This window comes from Macadamia integrifolia, unplaced genomic scaffold, assembly GCF_013358625.1.
Source record: "Macadamia integrifolia cultivar HAES 741 unplaced genomic scaffold, SCU_Mint_v3 scaffold1218, whole genome shotgun sequence".
Lineage (NCBI taxonomy): Eukaryota > Viridiplantae > Streptophyta > Magnoliopsida > Proteales > Proteaceae > Macadamia > Macadamia integrifolia.
Window position 1 is genome coordinate 54,876 of NW_024868121.1, and position 8,278 is coordinate 63,153.

The following is an 8,278-nucleotide window of genomic DNA, read 5'->3' on the forward strand; positions in this document are numbered from 1 at the left end:
GGAGATGAGGGATAAGAAGTGGGATGGTATGAAGATGATGTAATGTGGGAATTAGGATATAAAGATTGGGGGTGATTGGATGAGGAGGTTCTTTCACTTTGATGGTGGGAAAAAGCTGATGATCTTGCAGAGGCTGAAAATATAGTGGAGGTTGATAATATAGTGGAGGTTGATAATATGGTAGAGGTTGATAATATGGTGGGGGTTGACAATATCGTGGAGGTTGATAATATGGTGGAGGTTGATAATATGGTGTGGTGGATTCTTCTGATGAGGAAGGATGAACGTGGGGCATCCGATCTTCTAACTCTTCCTCTGATGATTCTCTTCTTCTGGGGGTCCTTATGACTCCAACCCCTTGACTCATGACTCTCCTGTAAGGACGAGCATTCATATGAGTCTTCTGAGCTCTAGGTATAATGAGTTGAGTAGGGTCACTCTCTGTGTCTTCTTCCTCCAGATAGTTCACATGATCAAGGAGTGGATTGGTGTTGCGATTGGGAGATTGCTTGATCTTAACTTTAATGGTCCCGTTTTCTATCAAGTCCATAATTGCATGTTGTAAACCAAAACATCTTTTAGTGTTGTGCCCCTTCTGGTTGTGGTAAACACAATATTCGTGATCCCTACAAGATTGAGGAGGGTTGCTAATCACTCTTGGAGCCATTGTCCCTAGCAACTCCTACTTCTTTAACTTCTCATATGTTACTGTTACGGGCATTCCCAAATCAGAAAACTACCTTCTTCGATGAGAGGCCTTTTGGGCGGGTGCATCTACTTGCATTATGAAGGGCTATGAAGAAGTGGCCAGTGAGATTGGCTGCTAAACTGCACTCACCACATTAGTTTTTGGACCCTTTTCCCATCCGACTTGGGTGTTCTTGCCTGCATATTGGGAGGATCCTTGATACTGGGCCTCTCTCAAAATTCTATTCTCCACACGTGTTCCAGTGGCTATTAAGGCATCAAAAGTTTGCAAATGCTGATAGTAAAGAATATTATAATAGGATTTCGACAGGTTTTCTTTCAACATCTCTACCTGCTCTGCTTTTGAAAGCTTATTTGCCATCTTGGCGGCCTTGTCTCTGAATCTCATCAAGAAAGTGGTGAATCCTTCTTTAGGCTGCTGCCTCAATGTCTTAAGCTCCTAATGTTTTACATCCACCTCAGTATTGTAGGAGTACTGCTTAGTGAGGGCTTTCACTACCGTTGTCCAGTTCTGAGTTTGTGATGACTCCAACTGTGTGAGCCACCTCAGTGCTGGACTTAATAGGGTTAACATGAAGGCTTGCCCCATCTGGTTATCTGCAAGTTACCATGACTTGGCGATGCTGAGGAAGACTTTGAGATAAGCATTAGGGTCTCCTGACCCATCAAACCTATCAGTCCGTCACTTGAATTTTTCTAGAATTCTTGCTCCAGAGAAGAAACTAATTTCCCTAGGATCTACTGCTTGGCCTTCTGAGCCTTTTCCCGCTCGAATCATGTTCTCCAACTTCTCTAATTGTTCTCTGAGTTTCATTTCTTTCTCCATCTCCAGAGGCTCAAAGCGGACGTGTGCTACAAATTCCTCTTCTTCATCTTTAATCACTACCCTAGGAGGAGGGACCCTGGAATAGGCCCCTCATTGACCATTCTGATGGGTAGGTGAAGATCCTCTCTGACCAGTTGGTCGTACATGCCCTGGTTTTCCTGAGTCAACTCAGGAAGAATTCTCACGATGACCTGTGGCTCCATTTTGTTCCACATCTCCCATAGTTGGTGCCGACTCATTCCTAGGATCAGATCTGGGAGGGTTTTGATGTGTATGCAATATTTGAGCTATCCCTTTCTTGACTTCAACCATTTCTGTCCACAAGGTCTCCATGGGATAGACCCAAGCCTATTCAGGTGTTTCCATGTTGGGTGGATCTATGCTTACTGGGCTATAATCAGCTAGTAGGGGATAATCTCGAAGAGATGACGGAGTTGATTCTGGACTTAGGTGAGTCAATTGATTACCTTGACGCGTCCAAAGGGACCACGAAGAATACATGAGATGTGGACTTATGCCTGAACCAAAAGTGATTTATTTTAGGATTCTTGAATTCCCAACCCCTTGTTCATACATTCACTAAATTAAAAACCATTGATTCATCCAAGGTCAGTCTACTAAATGATAGGGGTGGATAGGGTTTGATGCCCTTGGTCCACCCAATGTCATAAGTGGGAAGTTCATACAAATGGCTTGTTGAGAATATTCCCATAAGACATTCTATGTAATAAAGTCATGCTTTCCTTGCCCTTTTCCCACTAGATGTCCTTCCTCTTGATTTTTCTCGGGACTTCTCGGGACTTCTCGGGACTTGATGTGACTGCGATGGAATTGCCCCTAAGTCACGTATCTAAACATTCTTCTTAAGGAGTAGGGACACCTTTTATCCTAAACTTACTTAGGAAAGAAACTCTTTACACCGAGAAGATAATATAGGAACATTCCTTTTCATGACCGCAAACAAGTCCTACAGTTAGCTTGTGGTGCTCTTAGCTTCTTCATCTATTTTCTACATGATGCGAGTATGTGTGGTTGCAATAGGACTGACAAGGCTTCCTTGACAGGATCTATATACATAAGGAACATGATCCTTTTGATATACCCGTAGGTAAGAGATCAAGGGGGTGACTTCCTTGCCCATTACACGTGACTACACACAGGTTAAGCAATTGGCCATGGGGTGGTGAAGCCATGAGTGATTGTGTGCAAAAGTGTAATGTAGGATAACCAGCATTTGATCTCAGAATGCCATAAAGTGCTTGGACCTCCCCAAGGGTGTTGGCACAAATACGAACATTCTCACTATTTGATGACACATTCGATCTCAGAATGTTACCCCAAGGGTGCTGGCACAAATACAACATCCTCGCCATTTGATGATACCTTTCATTCTTGTACAGGAAGCGGGTATCATTTGCTTTTAGAGTACTCTCCATGACATGCACTGACCTCCCCGAGGGTGCAAGTATGACAAGGAGTCCCTCACCAAATGATTTCACTTCGAGCACGATGCATGATGCAGTTAGTGAATACAATTACAAACATGGGATTAGCCAAACATGTTTTTAAACAAATGTGATGGAAAATATCTTGCATTAAAAGGTAGCATCTAGTATCGGAAGCTTGACACTTATCCCCAATGGATTCACCACTGTGAGGGTAGCAGCCAGAGATGAACTGAGATATTGTCTCCCTTCCCTTGGGGAGGAAAGGACTTGCATCTTGACCTCTCTCCTCTCTCCTTCTCTTTTATGCGAGGGGAGAGGTTCATGTCATATGTGCTTTACTTGCGGGCCTTACATCACCGTATCGTTGCTTGGAGATAGGTGGAGGCCTATTTTGCAAGAGTGTAAAATTCGTCATTTGAGATGGAGATTTGATGATGGTCCAATTCGGGGATCAGGATCATACAAATAGAGTTTGGAGTTACCACCTAGGGTTATGGGCCTAGGACTCAGGGGTGGCCCCGATTCCTGAGAAAAGGGCCTAAAATTTGGTATGGTCCAGAGATTTAGGGTAAGTGTCAAGTTACAGAGTTGCGAAGGTGTTAGGCACCCATCTACTTGGTTCAACCAGTCTTCTTGCTAGATGCTTGAGAACAAACATTTTCCACAATTATTACTATTCCACATGTATGGCTAAGTTATCATATATATATATATATGCATTAATTGAATTCAAACTACATACACTAAAACAAGGCGTGTATAAAGTCTACATTATGACAAGTTGGTTGAGAAATTATATCTGAACTTAACCCCTGTTTCGGTGGGCCCCTGATTAGTACCGACTCAGACTATCTTTCGGATTCTCCTGGCTCAGGGGAAGATGGTCTTGACCTCCAACTTCCTTTTTTGAGAGATGCTGATTGTGATAGTATTCAAACAGTGCTCCGACTAGGAACGGTTACTTTTGGATTGGAATTAGGATAGAGCTTCGGTAAAGGAAGGCTATTTTCAGATTTAGATTCAGACAAAGCTTTGGCTAGAGAAGGCTATTTTTGGGTTTGGGATGTGGTAGCACTTCCGCAGAGCTTTCGGCTTGGGAAGGCTTATTTCTGGATTTATGATGAGGTGGCACTTTGGTAGAGCTTCTGCTAGGATAGGCTAAGGGCTAGGCTGAGGTGGCACTTTGGCAGACCTTCCACTAGGAATGGCTATTTCTGAAAAGATTCCAAGGACACTAGAATAGGGGTTCAACTAGGAACGACTATTTTTGAAAAGCAACAGGCTGACCTAAAAATGGATTGAAGAACTCTAAAGTCCCAAAGATCCAAACAGAGTTTTAGATCTTAAAAAAGATCACTTTATAGACCCGAAAAACCTCAAAAAGGGGGGGATTTCACACTGAAAGAGTGAATAGGGATTCTGGTGTGTTGAAATCAAAGGAGGGTGGGTATTTATAGTTTTTTCTGGCTAATAAGAGAGGGCGCACCTCTTTATACAATGGACAAAAGGGTGAGGTTTTGCTTAAGGTGGGGAAAAGGGCTTTTACACACTAGGTAAAGAGGGGACTTGAAGGAAAAAATGGGTGGGGAGGGCTTTTGTCCACTAGGTAAAGAGGGGAGTTGAAGGAGAGAGAAATACTAGCAAAAGGAGGGGTTTTTTGGCTTTGAGTGGGTGAAGAGGGGATTTCTTCACCCATCGGGTCAAGGGAATACGAATCCCAGTTGTTGACGGTGCTGCACGGGACCCAGCAGAAGTGCCCGAGGTATGATTAGGTAGGTAATGTGGGCATCATCGCAAGTGCATGATAGGTGTCACGTGAGTAATGCCCGAGGGGGTGCATGCATGGGCAACAGGTGCTTGCATGCATGGGTAGCAGGTACGTGCATGCATAGGGAGCAGGCACGTGCATGCATGGACAGCAGCCAGTGCACGTAGGTGTCCAGGCTAGCCTGCTGACCAGCTTAGGCAGGGGGTACAGTAGCAGGGGTGTACAGCAGCAGGGCCATGGGGTGTAGCAGCAGGGAGGTGCAGTAGTAGGGCCATGGGCCTATGCCCGCAGGGGCACTGGTCTATGCCCACCAGGGCCCAGGCCAGCAGGCCATGGGCAGGTGGACAGTAGTAGGGGGTGTGCAGTAGTAGGGCCACGGGCCTGTGCCTGCGGGGTGCAGGCCAATGCCCCTGGGTGCGCTAGGATGTGCCCTCAGGGTGTAGGCCAGCAGACCATGGGCAGGTGGGCAAGTGGGCTCTATGCAGTAGGGGTTGTGTGCGGCAGGGTGCTTGGCATGTGCTGTAGCCCATGGGCAGTAGTGATGTGCAACTGCCAAGGGTAGCAGTGAGCATGCATTGCAGCCATAGGCAGTGCACTTGAGATTTACAAGTTTTTTTATAACTATTACAGGAGATCTATCGGTCTAATTTTGGCATATCATATATCATTGAAATCATATTTTCGAGCACTAACCATCTGTACGGTCATTTTAACTAGATTCCTTTGTAAAAGGCCAAAATTGGACCCCCTTTCTCTCGCGTGAGGGTTTCTACGGTTTCAGGCCCAGGAGTTTTTTTGGGTTATCTGGGTAGGTAGGGGATGAATTTTAGGGTGTTTAGGCTTGGTGGGGGATTTTTCCAGATTTTCAGTGGGACTATCCGTATACGCAGCATGTGTGCGAGAAATTATATTTTTTCAGAGATGATTACGGGAGATCTGTTGGTCCAATTTTGACATGTCATATATTTTCGGAATTATGTTTCCAAGCACTATCCATCTGTACGGTCATCTTGACCAGATTCCTTCATATATAAAAAGTCAAAATTAGACCTTCCTCTCTCCCACGCGAGAATTTTTAGGGTTTTGGGTAGGGTAATGTTTCCAATAGCATCTCTGTTAGTTGGAAGCTAGAAGTCACGTCCAAGATCAATATTTCATTATAGGTAGAGGAGGGTGAAAAAATTGGGTGTCCACAACTGGTTCAGCCCTGGGAGGGTTTTGGAGCATATGCAATATTTAAACTAAACCACTCTTGACCGCAACCATCTCTGTTTGCAAGGTCCCTACAGGGTGAACCCAGGCTTGCTCAGGTGATTCAAAGTCGTGTGGACCATGTGAACTGAGTGGTAATTACTTGATGATAGACAATCTAGGAGAGACGTTGGAGGTGACACTGGACTTAAACGACTCAATCGATTATCCTGATGTGTCCAAATGGACCGCGGAGAATACTTGAGGTGTGGAATTGTGCCTGAACCAAAAGTGGCTTATTTTATGATTCTTATTCACAACCCTTTATTCATCCATCCACTCAATTATCAACCAATGATCCATTCAAAGTTAGTCCACTTAATGATAGGGAGTGGGTAGGAGTTGATGCCCCTAGTCCACTCAATGTCATAAGTGAGAGATTTACACAAATGGCTTGACCAGAATATTCCTATTAAGACTTTGTCCATTGATAAAGTGATGCTTTCCTTAATATTACCCCACTAGGTGACCTTCCTCCTAGTTTCCTTGGGTCTTTTAGATAATTTGACATTTTGAAGGGCTTTAATAGGTGTCACCCCAGAGTTGTGCATACCAAATTATCCATATATTATTTTTAAGAAGGAAGGACACCTTTTATCCAAAACTCACTTGGGAGAGCATTTCTTTATGACCAAAATGTATTATAGGAAAATTCCTTTTCAAGATGACAAACAAATTCTACAGATCAGCTTGTGGCATTTCTAGCATTCTTCATTTATTTCCTATATGATGTAAGCATGTGATGGATGCAATAGGACCGACAAGGCTTCCTTGACAAGATCTATATACACAAGATATGTGATCCTTTTGATATACCTAGAGGTACGAGATCAAGGGGTTGACTTCCTTGCCCATTACTCATGACTACACATAAGGTTAAGCAACTGGCCATAGGGTGGTGGAACCGTGAGTGATTGTGTGGAAAAGTGTAATGCGAGAATATCATTATTCGATCTCAGAATGTCATAAAGTGCACGGACCTCCCCGAGAGTGCTGGCACAATTATGAACATCCTCACCATTTAACAATTCCCTACACCCTTATACAGGAAGCGGCTACCATTTGCACTTAGAGTACTCTCTCTAACATGCACTGACCTCCCTGAGTGTGTGAGCATGACAGGGAGTCCCTCACCAAATGATTTCACTTCGAGCATGATGCATGATGTGGTTAACGAGAACAATTACAAACATGGGATTAACCAAACATATTTTTAAACAGATGTGATGGAAAATGTTCTTGCATTTAATGGTAGTATCTAGTGTAGGAAGCTTGATAGTCCCCAGTAGAGTCGCCACTGTGACGGCAGTAGTCGGAGAATTCTCTTCCTTGGGGGGAAAAATACTTTAAGCATTCAGCCCTCTCTCCTCTCTCTCTTTCTTGGGGAGGGTGTGTCGTGTGTGCTTACCTGCGGGCCCCATACCACCGTACTACCGCTCAGAGATACGTGGAGGCCTATTTCACAGGAGTGTAAAGGTCGTTATTGAGACGAGAGTTTAATGATGGTCCAATATGGGGAATTGGGATTATACAAAAGGGTTTGAAGTCGCCACCTTAGATCATGGGCCTAGGACCCAGGGGTGGGCTTGATTCCTAAGAAAAGGGCCCGAAAGTTGGTATGGTCCAGAGATTTAGGGTATGTGTCAGGTTAGAGAATTGGAAGGTGTTAGGCACTCAATCTGTCCAGTTCAACCGGTCTATTGATGCTTAAGAATGAATATTTTCCACAATTATTCCTATTCTGCATGCATAGGTAAATTATCACACATATGTACATTAGCTAAATTTAAAAGATTATATACACTACAACAAGGTCAATATAAAGTTTACATTATGCTAATTTGGGTGAGAAGTTATACCTGGACTTAACCCTTATTTCAGGTCAAGAGGGGTGGGACCCCAATTAGTGCCAGCATGAACTATCTTTTGGATTCTCCTGGCTCAGGGGAAGATGATATTGACCTCCAACTTCCTTTTTGGGAGATGTTGAATGGATAGAGTTCTGACTAGGAATGGTTACTTTCAAATTTTGACTGCGATATCGATTTAGCAGAGCTTTCGCTAAGGATGGGCTACTTTTGGATTTTCGCTAAGGTGGCACTCTGGTAGGGCTTTAGCTGGGGATAGGCTATGGGAGGGCTAGGCTGAGGTGGCACTTCAAAAGAGCTTCTATTGGGAATGGCTTGAGACCTAAATGGTTGAAGAACTTTAAAGGCCCGAAGAACACTTTGAAGATTCAAAAAACACTTCAGATCTTAGGAAGAGCTCTCCGAAGAC